The following is a 21,085-nucleotide window of genomic DNA, read 5'->3' as shown; positions in this document are numbered from 1 at the left end:
CTGATCGTTAATCAGAATCAGATGTGTTAATGCAGACACACATTTAAAATATGCAGGGCAGTTGCATGATTAGATGTATGATCATCTTGCAACACCAGGTGCTGGAACTCAGAACAATTGAGGCCGTAAGCAGTTTCTGATTTCAGGTAGCTATTATCTGGGTGATGGCACAAGTGGTATTGCAACGCCTTGTAGACAAGGAGCAGGCTTGCATGAAAATGCTGAATTTTAAGCTACTGTAAAAAAAAAAAAATTCTTATTAGAAAATTCTGAGAATTTGTGTACTTGATTAAGACAACATAGAGATGCCTGTCATTTATTTTCACAAGGATCAATAAATGCCAAACTGATGTTTAAAGATGCTATATTTTTGCATTGACTGCAATGCGTAGATGAGGACACATTTAAAAAAAAATTTAAATTCACTTTTTGAGATAAAATTCTAAAATTTTGCACACCAAATCTACAATGATCTTCAGATGTTGTGAATTTTTTCCATTTGTTTACACTACTGTATGCAGAAAAACGTTTTAATGCACTGTGGGCTCGATTTTTGATGTATCAAAAATCTGAATGGAAAATTTGTGGAGGACAGTCTGAAGATGAAGTAGCACAAATTTGGTGTCAATTGAAACAAAAATGTGGGAGGAGATAGGTTTAAGAAGTTTTGCATTTTTTGCAAAAAAGTAGAGTGATGGACCTCAAAATTGACACAAGGTAAAAGCAGAGTACAGTTTCTGCTCTATTGGATTATCCAACATGGATTACTTAGGAAGAAGAAGAATATAATACAGGCAAAACAAGTTTTGCAATAAGTCAACACAAATGTAGCATGAAATATAAAACATCAGTGGTCCAAGGAGAGTAAATCTGATGGTCACTTCAGTCACAGCATCTATTTTCCTGTCCTAAAGCTTCATATAATTGCAGCCTACTATGAGTTAATAGTCCTCTATTTTACAAATGTTTTATCTGTTGGTATGCTGGTTCAACAATGAAAAAAACCTACTGCACAAGCTGTAGTCAGTGATCCTAACCTGTTGTAGTGCACTCTGGCCACTCTGCCTTCAGGCCATGGTTAACAATGTGCCGTTTCATGTCAGGAACAAAAGAGCCAAACTAAATCCTCCTTATATGTTCAAGTTGTGGGAATTCCAAGCCCTTACCCTGGTCATTAGAGCTGTCTCATAATGAAACTCAAGCCTCACCTTGACTCATGGATAATGCCAGTAAAATGAGCCAAGCAGGACGTGCTTAGAAATGTGTGGGAGTGTGTGCATGTGCATGCATGTTGTATTTATCTCAGGAAGAAATATTTCAGGATTGCATCCTTGGAGTGTAACATGTTTACCAAGGACAGACTACGTCCATGAAGCTGTAAGTGTACTTTGTGTCTCTTTCCCTGCAGCTACTTCTTGTTCAGGATATCTGGCTGTTATTTTCTCAGCTACTGTGTGTGTAGAGAAAATGTCCTAACTATCTGATTTATTGGGCTACACAAACATCATACAAACCCAAACCGCATGTGAGCTAACCCCTTTTTTTTCCCCTCAGGGCTACTCTTTTCCGGCCTCTCATGCCCCTTACAGAAATATGCAGGAGGTTGTGGGGTCAGCAAATTCATTGCAATGAAGGTGCTACCAGCGAGAGTGACTCGTTTGATCTCAGTATGGTTCTTGTCTCCAATAAATTAACCAGCAATCGAGGCGATTTAGTTTGGTTGGGGGCCATTTGTGCAGGCATCATTAACTGGCCAAATGCAGGTATTTATAGGAAACGTGTGCTTTGTCCTTATTGAAGCTCTTTGTAGAGGGTAAACGTGCAGTGCAGGGGTCCTGCTTAAAATTGCCCAGATTCAGTACCCGGATGATGAACTTTCAGGGGAAAGTATAATAACTTTTTTAATGAATGCATTGCAGAGGTGGTGTTTTTTTCCCACTTCAAAAGCCCCTCGTTTCTCATATAAATGAAAAGGCACTTATTGCAAACAGAAGCCTCTGAATTATGCTTGACTCAATACATCAGTCCCTTTGCAGTCAATAAAGGCCTTTAGTTGAACTGCTATCATCATTCAGTCCAGATGCCCAAAGAGATCATAGTTTTTCATTGAAAACCATGCTAATCTTCATGGGAAAAAGCTCTATAAGAGAGTAAATTGCACCTTGTACACCTCCACATTTAAGCTGGGGCTCTATATGCAAACACCCACCACTTCCCTGTTATGCTAAACCTGAGAAGATGCTTCCTCTTGGCTGCTTCAGTAATGATCAGAATGGGAGGCTTTGACACCCTCTTATCTTACTTCTTAGTTTCAGGAAAGTGTGCCAGGCCAGACTTTTTCTGCCGTCAATGGATTTCACATGGCTTCCTCTCCGAGAGCTGCCGTGAAGTCATCCGCCAACACTCCATTCCAGGTGGTCAAAGTGTCTGTCTGTTCGCCCACGTCCCCACGGCAACCTTTTTGGCTTTCTGCGAGCTCAAGCAGAGGAGGTTTCCATGAGAAGGATGTCTCCGCTCTGAAGTATCATCATCTGGCCAGACTTCCTTTCTGGTTAACCATGTGTTTGATTACTTTTATATAATTAAATTACTCTTTTAGGGTACCAGTATGCACACTGCTCAGGCTTTTTTTTTCCTTCAGCCATTAAAAACAACATTTCTATAGAGTTGCTTTCTTGTCTGACTAATAGATATCATACCATAATCTCATTATTGTGTATCATTTCTACAGTTATTTAAGAGGGAGGAAAGATCTCTGTCAGTTAGCATGTAAGTGTTGCTTGGTGGCTAGCAGGACATATCTATCTATCTATCTATCTATCTATCTATCTATCTATCTATCTATCTATCTATCTATCTATCTATCTATCTATCTATCTATCTATCTATCTATCTATCTATCTATCTATCTATCTATCCTCGGACAGAGCATGATTAAATAAATAAGGTACAACAAAGCTAATAAGCTACGATAGCTCAAAGGTCAGCACTGTGAAGACTGCTTGCTATTGGTCAATGGCGGGAATTTGTGGGTCAAAAATCAATAAAATTGAACTCAACGTGTGGATTTATTTTAAAATGATTTATATGTATTCATATTTTACTTTTTTTAAATGGTGGTGTGACTGGACCTTTAAAATGCTGATGCATGATCAAGTATTTAATAGTACCTAGTCTAAGAGCTTATTTGTGAAAGAACTTCTTATTTCTAACAGATTAAATAAGGCATCAGCAAGGAACTTGAACAAATCAACACTAAATGATGATTTTCAATCATTAAAGATAGTTTTATCTAGCCATACAAACTCAAAGAACAGTCTGGCACAGTGGGTTAAAGCTTCTCCATACATTGTTGATCTGTATAGGGAGAGGCTGCCTGTTGAACATACCAGAGTCATTCACAACTCAAGCCCTGTGGCCCCAAGGGATGTTTATCTTTCATCCGTCCAACTCAATATTTTCACATCAACGGCTGTGGCTGCTTGTCCCTTTCTGTGTAAAAATCTCTCCTGCTCGGTGACACCTGCTGATGTTGTAACAGCCACGCAAATGATTTACAGTTGTGGGGAAAGACTCTTACTTAAACGGGACACCACGGGGGCTGACACAGAAATAGTATGTGTGGCTCAGGCGTGTGTGTGGAGAGGGTGGCCCTTCTGATGAACATACATGATTCATGCCCATAAATACTCATAAACACTTGGATGTATGGGCTACCGTACATATGAAACCAGGTGTAAGATGTCTGCTTGTATGTGGCACAAGCTCATCCCTGTATATTTTTCACTGTGTGTGTGTGTGTGTGTGTGTTATGTACTGTAACATAAGCCAAGAGACCATCTCTAGATTCACCCTCTAAAAATGGGGAGAAGTCAGCGACGTAAAGTTTCTTGGAAACAGGAGTCGCTGTGTAGTGTACTTTGCTAAGTTAGGACACATCTGTCTATGTTCACACGGACACACACTCTCTGAGACAAACAGCTGAGATTCATGAAGCTGTTTTTGTGGAATGTGGAGCTGGCTCAACAATTCTTCACATGTCACTTAGGTTAAGTACAGTCAAAGGTCAGTAACGGGTAAGCAGTGTAGTACACGTGTTAAATCGCAGAACAGGAGTTGTGTACTAATTATACCTATAAAACTCAATTACTACATTACATCTATTTAAAGCAAATTAATAAGTGAATAATATAAATAATATGTTTGGAAATCAAAAGCTGTATTGTAATAAAAAAAAATAAACAAAATTGGGTACTGTTGGGGTAGTGTAACATAGGATTGTTGTCTGAGCAGGCCACACACAATTGGTCACCCGCATGTAATGTAGTTATTATTAAACCACACAAGTTTCCTGCAGCATGAGATCCACATTCAGACACTGATTAATATAGGCAGCACTTTCATGACATGGATGGTAATTAAACATGATAACAAGTTTGCTGGAGTGACATGTATCATAAGAAACATGACACATATGCATCATTTGTAGGATTTAGGCTATTTAAGGTTAGAAATATTTAGAATTTGTGTCTGTTCACCTCAGATTTGTGTCTTGAACTTCACACCAGGGGTTGGCACATGGGTTCAGTGGGCGTCAGGGTGAGGGTGGGAGTGATGGTCACAGTCCTGTCCTGGCCCCTCTCCTGCAGCGAGGCCCTGCTTGCTGACAGCAGAATGACATCACCAGGGGGGCCCTTTGTCCCCGTTTGTGGGAGCGTTGAAATTTTGCACACAAAGGCTGCACGGCGCTCCTATCTCCAGATCTGAGTGGACGCAGCACTTTTGAAAATCCCTAACAAGATTAAACCATAGCGCAATCAGCTGTCAGTCCGCACACACAAACTGCTTCTCAGAACTCACATAGGATCTAAGCCCTGCTGTTTAAACGGAACACGCAAGGGCCACATTCACAACTATAGTGGGTCAGATGGAAGAATATACTGATCCACAAAGGCAGAGAGCACTACTATAGAAGATATATAATTGAAAGAAAGTGTTTGAAGTTTTCAGGATGGCCGGTCGTAATGCCTTAAAGTTTTCTGTCTGTTTAGACTGATTAAGAACTTGCATAACTGCATTAGAATCTCTAGAGTCCATAGTCCATAGTTATAGGGGTTAAGTGTCCGTTATGTTAGTGTCTAATATTAATATAGTATATTTAAATCAATGACGAATTGACAAACAATTTAATGTATTAAAATATGAGGTCACTTAATCACACCAAATCAAATTAAATGAAGAATTAAAAGCTGGGATTTAGTAACTGCTACTCTGCTAAGCTAGTTACCATTAGCAAGAGTTTAGCTAGGGTTTTTTCATTGACATATATAAAATGGACCAACAGATCCTGTTGCTCTGGACGGAGACCAGTGAAGGCTATTAGAAGCACTTTTCCGGTGATGGCCAGCTTTAATGCGCAGCCTCCAACTGAGAGAGACAACGTAAATGTGACGTGAGCAACGTGTCTGAAAGTTGTAAGTCTTCTGGTAGCTGTGCCAAGAGAAATCTCAATCATTCCCAATCTTACAGAGATGGAGAGTGTAGGTATATGTAAGGAGATAACATAAGCACAGGCTAATTATTGCTAACTAACATGCTAGTTAACATTAGTAATTAAACCTAAACAGCTAACGTAAGTCGAAACTGCCTGCGAGCTTCTCCTGTACTATACGGTAATTCCTCTACTGTGCGACAGTAAGTCACTTGGTTATGACACAATCATTAGCCTATTTTTACAAAAGCGTCTGCTACGGAGCCATAACGTGAGGTACAAGGTAATGGAGCCTTTTATACATTGTCGTGTTTCTTTAGAAATAAACAATAGACAAATAGAGTCTTTAAACGCTTCAGATGTAAAGTTATTCGCAGTCAAGTGACGTAAAAAAAAAATGGCGGTCAGCGGAATGCTAACAGGAGGTGATGGCCAAGTAGCAACAAAATGGCGCCATAGATGGCTCGAGTTCTGAAGGGAAGCTTACCCCCTTGGGTTTTTTTCAATTTGTTTTTATCATTACAGAATTTAGCTACTTTTTCAGTTATGTGGAATAAAAAACTGAAAGAAGATTTAGATCGATTAATAGATTAAATATGTGATTTAATTGTATCTTAATCACACCAAAGCATGAATTCCACATGTCAAAACCTGAGATGGCAGTTACTATTTGCTACACTGCTAAACTATGCTGTTAGCAAGAGTTAAGATGGTTTACCCCCCCTCAATTATGACTGAATATAGCTACTGCCTCATTTATGTGGAATAACAAACTATATTGTAAGTTTGATAATAGATTAACCTACAATGTATGTCTGATTTAAAGATAATCGGACCAAAACATGAATTCTACTAGAATCAAAAGCTAAAACGGCAGCTAACTGCTACTCTGAGCTAGTTAACCTAGCTAGCTAGGAGTTTGTTTGTTTTTTACCATCATTATTTAACTACTGCCTCATTTAGTTATATGGAATAACAAACTGAATTGCCAAGATGTTGATTATTCAAAGTGGATATTTTTGAATTACAGATTAGTTTCAGTGAAAAATCAGTAGCATACATTTAGTTTTAGCTTTAGCTAAAGTTAGCTGTGGTGGCTATACCTCTTAACTGCACCCCGGCATAACGCCCTCCCCTGTTTTAACTGTCTGTCTATATGAGAGAATTTTAGATTCTGTCTCACAGAACTATACATTTCTATGGTATAATGTTTTTATATATTAAATCAGATTCCATAAATTCTAAATTTGACAGATTTTTTTTTTTTAATTTTAGCATTTTGGCTTTAGGCAGTTTACTGCAACTTGAGTGATCTCTATTGGTCTGAAAAATTAAAAATATAATTAACTTGACTGTTCTCATGAAAGATTTTAGCTTAGCTTTAGATTTTACAGTAGCCTGTCTGTCTATGTTTGTGTTGTGTCTGTACATTGCCTGACCTCTAGGTGCACATCCATCCTGTTGCATCACTGTGCCCTTGAGAGCTGCTGACTACACATAAATCAAGGCCATAAGTGGGATTTTTCATCCTCTTTTATTTCAAAGAAATGTCTTTCCTATGTTTGTACACTTAACCCATTGTGCCAACAGATGAGCTGTTGTTGCTGTTGTCCAGATGTGTACCTAGCTCAACATTTTCATATCACATATACGACAAAAGGCACTCAAAGGCACACCTGATGAATAAAATTGTGTAACAGTATATGTCAGGATTTCACAGCTCGTGTCGGATTTTCTTCTTGTGTAGTTGCTATGCAAGCCTCTCCCTGGAATAACATATTGTAATTTTTTCAGGATGCAAACAGTTAAAAACTGTGAGGCTGGTCCTCCATGATACAGCTCATGGTATCTCATGTGAATTTCAATTTTACAGGCTGCAACTTCTTATCTAATCTGTGTTGTGCAACTTTCAACATCAGACCTAAATATAGAACCAGAACTAGGTAAAGCTCTTTGAGTCTGGCCAGGTATATACAATATACTTTTACCTATATTATTACTGGTTACTGGTTTGTGTTTGATGTCCAAGAACAGCTGACAAAAGAGTTCTTAAAAGGTCCAGTGTGTAACGTGTTTAGTTGTTCATTATCAAAATCTGTGTTGCCAGTTCACAAACTTGTCCTTTTTCATGAATATTTACCACCACCATCAATTCCAAGTATTCCTTTTGGCTTGAAATTTTACATTTGCATTTGCATGAACTGGGATAGACATTCCATATTCATGCGCCATCTTGAAATACGTTAGCCGGTAAGGGACATACAGGATATACTGCCACGCCTTTCGCGTTTTCGCTGTCACATGATAAAGTCACAGGTGCTGCTAATGGGTATTGTAGCTTCCTGGCCCCGGCAAGTTTGAAGAAGGAAACATGGAGGACCACACGTATTCAAGATCCAAATTTCAGGAACAGAAGTCTTCTTCTTCGCCCAGAAAAAGAAAAAGGATATTGAAAAGAGCAAGAGACTTTTTGAAGCGTGAAGGCTACCGTAGCTGTAATACGTACTTTGAACGGCGTGGCGTGAGAGAGTTGATTGCGATATATGATCTCAATGCTAGATGGGAGAAAATCCCACACATTGGACCTTAACGTGAATTTTAAGGGTTAAACTTTTAGATCCATTTTTTTTTACAGATTCGACAAGATTTAACCTCCCCAGGGCTGTTTTTAATTGAAAGTGTCTTCCTCAAAAGAGTTTTAAACGGGTGCCTTCCACAATGGGAAGCTGATTACCTCAATTGCTGTTCAATGCTCATTTGTTTCCAGGCGACTTGCTTTGTGTGTGTGTTGTGTGTGTGCTCTGACCGTAAACACTGAACATCTGATGACATGTGCATGCATACATTAACGATATCATTGGCATCAGTGGTAATAAGATCAGTTTTGAGACAATTGAGATGATTTCCTTTAAGGATGCCATAAGAAGATGTTTGGGGAGATTTAATATGAAACAAAATTTAATGAGCATGTTAGTGCACTTCATTTGAGACTATATATTTATAACATGTAGCTATATTTAGTAGGGCATAAACTTTCATGTAAATTTAGCATAGTGAGCCTAAATTGAAACCTTAACTTCTGGTGTCTCTTCCAGAAGTGAGAAAACCTCATTCAAATGTCATTAACATTTGTAACAATCTAATAACTAAAATTGCAGCATTCGAAACAGTATGGAAACCGTATGTTGTGTGGCTTGTTTCATATACTGTATTTACAGAAGGACAGAAGATGTTTCAGTTTCTTATAGCAACTGCAATTAATTGATCATAGAATATGGAAATTAAACCTCACAGATGCGCTTAATTTTTTCAGAAAGACAAATTAAAGAAATGTTGAATGAGAAATTGCATTGACTTACAGAAGCTATTGGAACAGAGGTTAGCTCTGTACTCCAGGTTAATTTAATGATCAATTAAAGTAGTTAAAAATTTAACAATGGGTTTCAGGGAATGAACTCTCTGCTTTAATTTCAGACCTGAGACATTTAGGGGGTGATGAGCTGACATGAAGACCTTAATGAGGTGCCAATACAATAGGAACACAAATAGGTCAATTTTCCATAATTAAGATAAAGGGCTGCCTTTATTAGTGAGGGCATTTTCATTGCTAACAAAATGGTGTCACTTGGCATTTAAGTTAACTTGTACAAGTCATGTACAAGTTGTTCAAGTCATGTGTCATGAGAGGCATTTTGAATCTTAACACCAGTCTTTTTGATAATTAAACACCAGTGGGTGGGAAATCAAAGGCAAATTTAAATAAGCACTATTGTCCACAGTGTTGGCACATGCAAAGCTAGTAAATTTATTTCTGTGGTAAAAAATAACTACTCTCATTTAGAAAAGCTTCCGGCTCCAGAGTCTCTAGTCAAGGGTTTAACCTCTGTAGTCTGGAGGTTAACACCACAGCTGCAGGGTCTAATCAGACTTTGCATAATTAAAAAGAGAATCAATGTGGAACAATTTAGGAATACTTTAAGTACTCCATTCCTTTTGTACTTCTTTGGTAGGCCAATGTGGTTCAAAACGGCATGTATTCAGCTTCTAACACAGTGAAATACAAAGAAATGGTTAATGTTCCTTTTCCCCATCTTCTAAAATGTGTACCTAGTAGGCAGACAAAAAAAAATGGAGATTTCCAAGTTGTGTTTCATAACCCGTGTCACTGATGCTGCATTAAACATTTAAGTGACAACAAAACCACTGAATGCACATCTGTCAAATCACTACAAACAAGTATTTGAGAAATCAAAGCCTGAAAGACCTCTCCACCCTGTTGACCCTGACACAGCCGTCTGTAAATTCAGCCGGGGAGGTCAGACTGGTGTCAAGCCCTGCGGTTCAAAGGTGAGAATAAGACCAGTGCCGTCCTGGAAATTAGACCAAACTAATTGTCCATCAGTCCACTTTAATTACAGTCGAATCTAAAGCAAGTCTAGTTAACCCATTCCAGGGCCATGACACCAGGCATGGGCGGGGGTTGTGGGTTATTATGGATGGAAAATTAAATTATGTATGCTGCAGTGCGCTGGACACAAAAGCAAATTCCCAATTTAATTAACAAACAAAGACCCTTAAACAAGAAGCAGGCACAGTGATGGTGTCACAACAAATACAGTGCAATCTTCAAAACATTTTTCCTAAAGAGGCCTGAATTGACAAATTCCCTTTTTGAATTATCCTGAAAATGGATCACTAAGTCTGTATTTAACCCAATAATTTAAGTCTCCACTGGTTGTTCTGCAATACATTCACTGTAATATATTATAAACTCAACTTGACATTTGCACATAAACATATATTTTCAGATTGTAAAACTTTTTTATCTGAACAGATTTACATCACAGTTTATGTCAATCCACATGGCTTAAACTTCAGCCATATTTACCATTCCTGCCTGTCCCAGAGGTGAAACCTGACCCTTGTTAAATTGCTCGTTGCCCGGGCTAAATCCCTATGCCTATGTGGGAATTGTGATTAGCATATTAACATTAGCATATTAGCATGCTTGCTAGTTAACAGTCTAGGTGATTCCCCAGTTACTCCTGCTGCAGTCTGTTTAACTCAGTCAGCAGCAGGGATCTCCATCTGCAGACAGCAAGCGCTCCCTTGGTGAAAGGTTTAGTGCATTTCCTTTGATCAGATAAATCCTCATGCCAATGGATGCACCGCGCCTTTTTCTGTCTCTGATGCATTCTCAACCACCTCTGGAAGATAAAGCCAGTGATCTACAGTCTTGGTAACCCAGGCTGTAAATCTAGAAATGTGGTGGCATCCTTATTTCTGTGCAGAACATGTGAAGCACTTAATCTCAAAGATGGCGTAAGTGCACTCCAGTCTGTAGAGCGCTCTCTCTTGAAAGTGCCACCAGACAGAGGACTATAGGAGTGTGCAGAAGTGGCTTGGACATGTATGGAACATGTGCTTGGTTGTTTTGTTGACCCTGATCTATGCATATGCCCAAGTATGCTCTAATAGTGTTGTGCTCTTGGCTGCATTCCTTATCTCTGCTCAAAGTTTGCCACCCAAGGTTTGAGCCACGAGTGGCTCTGGAAAACTGCTATAGAATATCATCCTGCAAGCAATTCTGCTCAGTGTGGAATGCCTATTTTTGGCTGGACTGTTGCATTTTTCTGCATGAAAAAAAAAGAAAGAATCAAACCTTCCTGACAGCGCTGTTGAGCAGTCCCAGCCAGCTGTGAAGTGTTGCTTTTAAGGACTCTTACTGTAAAACATATGGCTGCCTTCCTTAAATCAAGCTATTTGTGGCTACATGATTATAGTCTAGACATGCTTCTGCATTTTAACATGAATCTGGAGTTACATCTGAATCTACAGATAACATACACAGACTTTGTGCAGTAAAAACAGGAGTCTGGTACCTTGTCAGTCAGAGGAGGGAAAAACCCATTGGCTGTAAATGGAAATGTCACTTAAGAAATCAGAGGCTGTTTGTCAAGTTAAGATAGATTTTGATTGTTTTAAAAGGACTTAAGGATTAAAGAAATAGTTGGACATTTTGGGATATGTGCTTATTTACTTTCTTATTGAGAGTATGACAAGATCGATGACAATCTAAATAAACTACAGGCAGCAGCCGGTTAGCTTAGCTTCAAGACTGGAAGCAGAGGGGATACAGCAAGCCTTTAAAGTTCACTAATTAAAAACTTTGTTGTTCACTAATTAAAAACTTTGTTGCTAGGCAAACAGTCAAGACTCCGGGAAGTCACAGCACCCAGCGAAGAAACAGGGTAGATGCTAGGCTGTAATTCCTGAAGGACAATACGGATTTCACTTCACTGCGACCAAATATTCCCAGTGTTCCCAGGGTGTTCAAGTAAACCAGTCAAGTGTCTGGCAGAGGGGAAAAGATCCAGACAGGAAAAGCTTTATTTTTGACATCACAGCTGAAGGATCAGGTCCAAGTACAGGATGAGGGAGGTGGAGGGAGGGATGTGAAGTTTTTCAGGAAGTAAATGAGTTTTCAATTCACAGCGGATGCAGGATTGGAAAAAAAACTTGCCGTTGTTTAATGAAAATGTATACACTTGAGCAGTACTCAAGTCAACTAGTCAAACAAAGGACCCTGTTATCTTATAGTTATGAAAAAGCTCATAACAGGTTATCCAGTCTATCCAGGATTTCGCGATGTCACGATCGCAACAATTCACGCAAATTCAACCAATCACCGTGAATTCGGTGCGACTCGCACACATCGCAATTTTACCGCAAATTTGACCAATAACCGGAGATTTCCGCGACTTCAACCAATCACAGCAGTCCAAAGTGCCAGACGTTGCATCAGTATGTGACTCCCACTGACCAAGCGGGAGTGAACACACACGGTGGATGCAGGAAAAACCAAAGATGAGATGTACAGGATGACTTAAATTGAGGATAGCTACGCTCGTTATTGTAAGTGCAACGATAAGTTAAAGTCCAATAAGTACTTCATCCAACTGTATGAATGTGTGTCCCAGGCCAGGATAGGAAATTAAAAAACAATGAAAAGATCAAAGTACCAAAAAACAAATGTCACTTTTATTTTGCAATTTTCACCATCTCTCACAACTTCATTGCAACAAAAATACAAAAGACATTGCAACTTTTATCGCAATTGTTTTAGAAAAGCTCCCGCAAAATCAGGCATTTTGGGCCGCACCAATCTCAAAAAAAGGCAGCGAAATCCTGAAGGGACTGGTAATCACTCGAGATGCCTTTGACTTTAGATCCTGATTTTAGGCTTTCACATTGCATCTATTAAAAACACATGTTTAATGGCTAGCAATTACATCTGAGGAATAGTAAATCTGCCCATATAAGTAATGAACATACACCCCTGAGAGAAGTACAATTATGGTCTTAAAGCATAAAAGAGCTACATATGTTGGTGATATAATCTTGATGTAGACACCTAAATAAATCGGCTTCAACAGGGATTAGGTTTAAATTAATGGACGTGTGTTTTAGATATTGTAAGCAACATATTCCGCTATTTTGACTTATACTACAGTTCATCCTTTATATTAGTGTTGACAGAGAGTAATGCATGAAATCATTAACATCACTGATCCCTTTTAGACAAAGTTGAATTGCTAATGCCAATCAGAAGCGTATCCTTTGTCTTGAACACTGTGAAGCCATGAACTGTATGATCACATCCTTTTGCACGCTCAAATGCAAAAGGGAAAGTCCATCAATCAAAGTGTCCTTTAGGGGAGCCATGAAAGGCTTGATGTTACGCAAACAGTAATTTGACTCGTCCTACCTCTAAAGGGGCCCAGGCAGTGCCACGTTGTCCCCCTGCGCTGAGGTTCACAGCGGGGGTCTATATGGGCCAGACCAGGATTCCTGCATCAATCTGGAAGTGTCTCCTCGTTCGGAGAAGAGAGGCTTAATGGAAGAAAATGTACCACCTCATCACCACCTCCCAGGGCTGCCATAATGGAGCATCCATGGTCATTAAAGGACCGTACCTCCCACCTCAAGAGTCTCTATTCAGTCTCTGTCATCATTCACGGCCATCACTTCCTCAGAATTTAATGGTTTTGGAGGTCCCTTTTATCCCATTGTCTTTACGCTGCTGTGTCCCTTCCCCATTTAGGAGCCCAAACTAGAGGACGGGCCTGTTAGTCGGGCGTTGGGGATGACCTCTGCACCTCTTCACTGGAGACTCCTTAAGCTTTGTTTTGGGCCTCTGTCCCCCTTGCCAAGGCAAATCAGACCCCAGGCGGGTCATGGAGAGATGGAGCCACTGGGGGTCTCATTGTCTTCCCATTCACATCATAGACAAGTGGCCCGGAGTGGACATCAGACGCTCCCTATAGCCACACACACTGAAGGGACAATGTCCACACAAAGTGACAGCTCCTATTGGGAGAGGAATGCATGTGAATCAAGAAGGTTCAAAGAAGCACGCCAACAAACCAACGACATGGGAATATTTGATTGCCAAGCGCTATTTCTCCCTCTTCTATCATCTTCATGCAACAATGAGGGAGATTACAGTCAAAACGATTTACTGTAATGTAAAGTTCATCATATAGCATACTTAATGCATTCGGAAGGTAGTCGTATGAAGCTGAACGTTGCATTTTCCACCTGCTTTATTCAAAAATCCCTCTGGAAATCAGGAGATCCACCAAGGACTGACCATAACAGGCTGATTCTCAATTTGTGCTTTAGGGGGCAGGAGAGAATCCGAGGGGAAAAAAATTGGCTGGACCGCACAGGCAGGGCCGTAAGGGTCAGAGCGAGTCTGTGGCTGGGGGGTAAGATTAGGAGGCAGCTGAGAGAGGGCACGCGGCCATCCTCCAGTACATATTCCCGCCATGGCCCGAGGCCAGGAGCTGAGGATTAATACAGATTAAAGAGAAGGGCTGGCGATGGCAAATCACCAGCAATCATTCCCATGCATTTTCTAGTCGTCTTTCTGATGACAATGTGCATTTTAATGCATGCAAATCAGGGTGCAAGGCTTAATTTAGGAGACTGTGACGAAACTCATACCTCGCTCATTAAATCACAGATTCATTCAATTGCCCTCTTGGACACTTGGCAGGCTCTGCAGATCCATACAAATTATGGGGTATGTTGCTATTGTGTGTCACTAATTTACTGAATTTCCTGTGTTGGCTCATTTCTGAGTTTGTCATTGAAGCAGCTCCCGCCTGATACTGTACATTTTCTTCTCATCTCTAATTTTCCCATCTATTCTCAAGTGGTAATGTCATGATATTAGAGCACTAAAGCCTCCTGTAGATCTTTTGACCACCGATTCATAGGCTCATCACAGGACATATTGCTGTTTTGTTAGCCCTGTGACAAGAAGCTTAAGAAGTTCATCCTCGGCGATACCTGCTGAGTGTTAGACCTGAACTGAATAGCAGTCTGTAATAGTCTTTCCAGTGTCTGGAAGGGGTGCCTTCAATTTAAGTGTAATCATATCTGCAGACCAGGAAACTGGAAATCCATGTTTGAGTGCCAGGTGAGTGGGAATTGGGTCTTTTTCAGACTTCCTATTATCTACGGTTTGCAGCCAAACAAAATAGAGGTAGGTGATAAATGAGTGGCTGAGGGGTTTAAAGGCTTAAATCCTGAATGAATTAATCATCCATAACATTTTGTAAAATATAAAAAGGTTTATTCATAATTCAAATGTTTTTATGAGACGAGGCAATGAGAAATTTAAATCACTCATCCTCATGTCATGACTAGTGGTTACCGTACAGCTTTAAAGCATCAAGCTCACTTAAAGCTGGAATCTTGAAGATTTTTAATCACACAATGGTGATTGAGCCTATGGCCCGCTAATGAAAGTATTGCAATATTTATATATTTGCAGTATTATGAACTCTGTGTCTGTGGTGACATTCCCGGAAAAAATGCTTAATTATATTTTTGAAGCACCCTTACTTAGCATTTAGAGAATTCAACCAGCTTTTATCACGGCTGCCACTTAAATACTCAGACCCTACTCATTTCACTCAGTTAAGAACCTTCCTGAGCAAATAAAGCCCATTCGATCGCAGCACATGAGTCACTGGATAAAGGCACAGTCACACATGCAAGCAAAGGGGTGTATGAAACATTTACTTCCAGTAGCAAAGCAAATTCGCATCTTTGCATCGCATGGAGTTCTTAATGTAGTTTAGAAAGCACTTAAAGGAGAACTCCGGACGATTTTTACCTGAATCGTGATAGCCAGATGGCTACGAGTAATGTCGATAGGCAAAAAAAACGACCAAAATCGGGACTAGCAAACTGGAGTTGCTGCAGCTATGGCCAGAACTCCCGGTTAGCTAAAATGCCAGGGGCATATTTTAGAGTGCCTTTGTGCCTCTTAACAGACACAAAATGCAATAAAATTTCTGTGCAACATGAACAGGGGCCTTATGTGACAACCAGATGCATCTTTAACTCAGACATTGTGAAGAAACCGTTTAAATTCAAAGTTTGTACTGTCACTTACCTTGTATTCATACTGCCGGTAGCTAGATTGGCCTGCTAGCTGCATAGATGCTTCCGGGATGAGGGGGTTCAGCCAGTTTTCGGTGATAATCATCATGCAGCAGTTCCGCTACTGAAGGCTAGCTGCACACTACTGTTTACCATTTCCTGTAACAACTGAATTCCCACGGGACTTCAGTCTGAGACTACAGCTAGCCTTCAGTAGCGCTAATACTGTACAAGCCACAGGCAACATTTGGACTGTTTCCATGTAGTTACATAGTCACTGATATGGTCATAACTACTACAGTGCTCAATTACCTATTTTTGAGGGGGAAATAAACTAAAACTTTTCGTCGCCAAGGCATGACCTTTCCTCTGGAAGACATACCCAGACCACCGGGTGCTCCGTGGATTGTTGTCGGCAGCGAGAAGCGACGAAAGCAGAAGTGAGGATGTGAGGCTTGATTGCCCGGCTAAGGACACTACACTGCCAATCCTACTACTCACCAACGCCAGATCCATCGCCAGATCCATCGCACACAAAATAGATGAGCGGAACTGCTGCGTGATGATTATCATCGAAAACTGGCTCAACCCCCTCATCCTGGATGCAGCTGTGCAGCTAGCATGCCGAGCTAGCAGGCCGAGCTAGCTACTGGCAGTATCGATACAAGGTAAGGGAAAGTACAAACTTTTAATTTAAAAGGTTTCTTCAAAATGTCTGAGTTGAAAATGCATCTTGTTGTCACGTAAGGGCCCTGTTCATGTTGCACAGACATTTTATTGCATGTTGTGTCTGTTAAGAGGCACAAAGGCACTCTAAAATATGTCCCCACAACTGGAATTTTAGCTAACTGGGAGCTCTGGCCATAAGGTGCAGCAAATCCAGTTTGCTAGTGCCGATTTTGGTGTTTTTTTCCCCCCCTATCGACAGTACTCGTAGCCATCTAGCGATCACGATTCAGGTAAAAATTGGCCGGAGTTCTCCTTTAAGCAAATCACTGGAACAGGCAGATACAGAATTACACTGTATGCGAGACATTGTCAGACAGTGATGAACAGCTCAGTCCATATGGTGTGGAATGGTAGTTGGAGAGGTGCCAGTTCACCTCTTGCGGAGGTGCCCTTGAGCAAAGCACCGAACCCCCAACTGCTTGGGGCGCCTTTCATGGGCAGCTCCCTCACTCTGACATCTCAGTGCATGTATAAGGTCTTGTTTGTGCCTGTGTGTAATGCCATAACAACAGAGTGTCAAAATGTAATTTCCCCTTGGGGATCATTAAGTTATGTCTTCTTCTTTTATACAATATTGGGAGCTGCAGGGTTTCTCCCTTATATAGTTCTTTGTGGCTTAAAGAGGATCAACTGAACACTGGAGGTGTCTGAGTTCACCCCCTCACCTCTCTGCCTTTTACTGTTGCCATGTCGACGTCATGGAATGTGATGTCATCGCCAGAGCACACACACCGCACATGCTCTCACCTGGTTTCCACAGCAACCAAACCACAGCAGTTTCCTCCCTGCACATGTCGCAAGACGTGTTCAGTTAAAGGGATCGTGCATACCTAGAAAACAAGGGAAAATCCAAATAGCAGCCGTGTGCAGATCACACGTGTGTGTGCTATGATGGGCAATAGCTTTTTCTCTGGTTTTGTCTTTCCTTGTCTCAAACCAGCATGTCCTGTGTGACTCACGACAGCTAAAGATTCAACACCATTATCAAAGGCTCAGTTTGTGATACAGTTTTGACTGCACACTCAAGCCCCAAGACAACAAACTTGGTGGTTAAAAAAATGCATTTCATTTTAAGATCCTTATGAGCTTCATCTTTCACTTTCAGCTACAACAACTTATCCGGAGGGCAAAAAGTCAGTAGAAGCGTCTCTATGGCTAATGCTGCAGATTAAACGCATCATTAACAGAGTAGATTAAAGTTTCCGGCATGGTATATATTGTAATCAAACACTACATAAATATTGCACAATAGACCACAATCCTCTACTCATATCAAGTTGATTTTCTAGCAATAATAATTGAGTCACATTCACTTGTAGCCAAATCTCTATGTAATAATCACACTAATGTGTCTTTTTTGATCCATTAAACCCCTCCGTCAGAGCCGTAACCAGAATCTTAGAGATTCTGATATTATGGGTCCTAAATGTTGCTTTTCTTTGGATAAGAAGTTGTTTTTTGTCTGGTTCCCAGACACATTTCTTAATAAGTTCTGATCTTTTGTTGGAAATGTTGACAAAAATCCTGGTATGGAAGCAACGAAAGGAGGCTCCTTAAAAACGTTAATGTTGATTTTTATAATCCACAATGCCGTTCTTTAATCCACACACAATAAATAAACACATCCATGAATAAGTATACACAGAATATAAGATACTGGAGCCAAAGCAGTAATTTAAAAATAAAAGCAGTCTCTGATCATTACCCTGGCAGACTGTTTTCTATACTTGATGTCCAACAAAACCGAAAGTCCTCACAGTTTAAGGTTTTAAAAAACCTACACATCCCTAAATGCTGAGGACCACCTCCGTGTCCTCAAAGGTAGCTACAGACACATAACACATAGCCTTGTCAACAAAGTTACTTGAACATAGCATATAAACAGCAAACTCTTGAAATTTAAAGGAATACTTTTACACTTATTTGTTTAGCTCATGAAATAGTCCAGCACAAACGGTTGTTTTTGCACAGATTAAACAGCTGACAAATAATGTATTAATTAGTGAGCTTTAGAGAGGCTGATAGGGAGATTTGCTGTGTTTGTTTCCAGTCTTTGTGCTAAGCTAAGCTAACCAATTGCTGCAGCTTTGTATTTACTGTACAAATATGAGAGTGGTATCAGTCTTCCCATCTAACTTTTGGCAAGAAAGAAAATAAGAGCATTTTCCAAAATGTCAAACTATTTCTTTAACTAACTTTTCCAAGTGCAGCACAAAAAGAAATCTAAAATAATGTACTCTGTAAATCTCAACAGCAGCTGCAGACAGAGGCTCAATTATGTTATGTGATCCAGTGGATGGCACAAAAAGCCACAGGTGACTTCTCGTTTAGTAAACTATATAGGAGCCTCATTTTCAGAGTGTTTGCCCCCCATCAGTCCTGTGCCAGCAGAAAGGATGAAAGGCTGCACAGGTTTTGTGCTCTACAATTAAACAATGAGACAAAAGACAACGTTCAATTGACTTCAGCCAACTCTTGTGCACATTGTGTACAGACACAAACACAGAAAGAAATACTGTACAGTGGGTAACCACTTAACAGGCTCAGACTGACAAACAGCTGGTAATGGCAGTTAATCAAGAACCTTCTCTCTCTCTGGCGGTTGACAGACCACACGGTTTGACTTCTAATAACACAGACGCACATTATCCAGGCACACACACACGAAGCATGCACACGCTCACTAGCCTACACACGGCCTGCTCGGCGCTGCGCCAGGCCTTATGTGTAACTGGCATGACTGGTTATCTCCATGGCAACAGGAATGTTGGCCCTGGCAAGAGCCAAAAGAGCAGCTGGTAGGTAGTGGCAGATTAGTCTCCAAACAGATTTATAGCCAGTCAAGTACTGCATGCCCTTTGAACAGAGGAAGAAATGATAAAGAAGCCATTAGAGTGAAAGAAAACAAAGCAGGGATTGTAGCACAACTGAGTGAGGCCACTGACTGAGAGGAAGAGAAACCTTCTTCTAGTCGATGTGCCAGCTCACTGGAGGTGTCGAGTGCGAGCGAGGATTTTGTAGCTCAAAAGCAAACGATCAAAAAGGAGCTCCAAATTACTGTACTGTGAGGTCTCGTAGGGTGGAATGAATTTCAATTGATAATGTAAAGTAAATACTCAATTAACCAATCTTTTGTCTATATCAACAACGTTTCATTTCCGGGATGTTAAGGTGCTGCCGGAAATTCCGCCGGATGTCCCTAATTTTCAGCTGGATGTCCGTCACCTTCCGCTTTCTTTGTGTTGGCATTCTAAACTTCGGTAGATTTCTGAGGACTATGGTTAACTGCTCCTCAGATCTCTGCAGGGTAAATCCAGACAGCTAGACTATCTTTTGAATCTCAGTTTTCTGTTGCACGACTAAAACAATTTTTGAACGTACACACACGCAAGTTACTTCCCTATTTTGCAGAGGCACCGCAGAGACGATTGCGTTTGGTTTAAAGAAATGCCAATAAACCAGAGCATGTTTTTCTCCTATTCCGGACTGTTGTGTGGACTAGCCAGAGCCTCCGCAGCGCTGTGGAGGTAGGTCTGGCAATCCGAGACTAGCCAGTTTTTTTATTGTCTGTATGTTGTATGTAGAGCAGAGTATAGACCACCTGCAGTCAAAAACCTGGATTTCAATAATTTGGATGTTGAATTTATGAATCAATAAAAGCTAGATTCATGATTTTTATTCAAAAAACTAAGATGGCGTTGTACTTTACACAATATTTTCACGTGAACACAGAAAACATCTGCTGAAAGCCATATGACTGAAAGCTGCAGAACAGCTACATGATGGATCTTGTAGTAAGTGCTGTTTCCAAGGTCAAGAATGAACTTTGAACTTCAGCTTTAGAGTCAAAGTGGACGAGCAGTCCTTAAAGAGATGTGGACTTCTTCAATTCCACAACTGGGCGAACTCCATCTGCTCATGACTATCATGTAAAGCTCCAGAGCAGCTGCTAGATGAAGATTGTGGTAAGGATGTTTTCTAGACTACAAACTGCGGGAACTGATTTGTTTATATTGAAAATCAGCGGTCTTTCTTATTGGTGGCCGCTGTCCATCATTTATTGATTGATCAGTGTTACCCAGTCATAACTTCAGTCACAAATATGTAAATTAATACCAACATACTCGCAGTGACAGACTCCACTGAGTAGGTGAGTTTGATTAAAAGTGACAATTAATAATATGTATTGATGCTTTTTTAAGAGGAACTATGTACTGTTAAGTTTCAAAGATTTATTGGAAATGAAGTTAGGATGACTGCAGAGGACAGAATCACTGCTGCCATATTTCAGCTGTATCCCTCCCTTGTTATCCCTGAATGAGGGGAGCCCGGTTAGTTTTATTTTGCAGCTCCAGTAAGACCTTTGAAACATACTGATGTTTCTTTTCAGTCCAGGCTGGGTACATT

At 40.4% G+C, this 21,085-nt stretch overlaps 1 long non-coding RNA gene across 2 annotated transcripts in view; it reads right to left on the bottom strand.

Annotated features, from left to right (window-relative positions):
- Window positions 1-21,085, bottom strand: part of LOC120551926 — a 102,592-nt gene that overhangs the window by 7,022 nt on the left and 74,485 nt on the right. Inside the window, exons 4-5 of one of the 2 annotated variants that reach the window (XR_005637934.1) lie at window positions 4,539-4,656; window positions 2,303-2,469 (exon numbers count right to left, since the gene is read on the bottom strand). The exons of the other annotated variant lie outside the window; for it this stretch is intronic. This is a non-coding gene — a long non-coding RNA (uncharacterized LOC120551926). The remainder of the gene's footprint in view (window positions 1-2,302; window positions 2,470-4,538; window positions 4,657-21,085) is intronic. 2 annotated transcript variants of the gene reach the window in all.

The sequence above is a fragment of the Perca fluviatilis genome, chromosome 22 (assembly GCF_010015445.1).
Source record: "Perca fluviatilis chromosome 22, GENO_Pfluv_1.0, whole genome shotgun sequence".
Lineage (NCBI taxonomy): Eukaryota > Metazoa > Chordata > Actinopteri > Perciformes > Percidae > Perca > Perca fluviatilis.
This window is presented reverse-complemented; position numbering and strand designations above follow the sequence as displayed.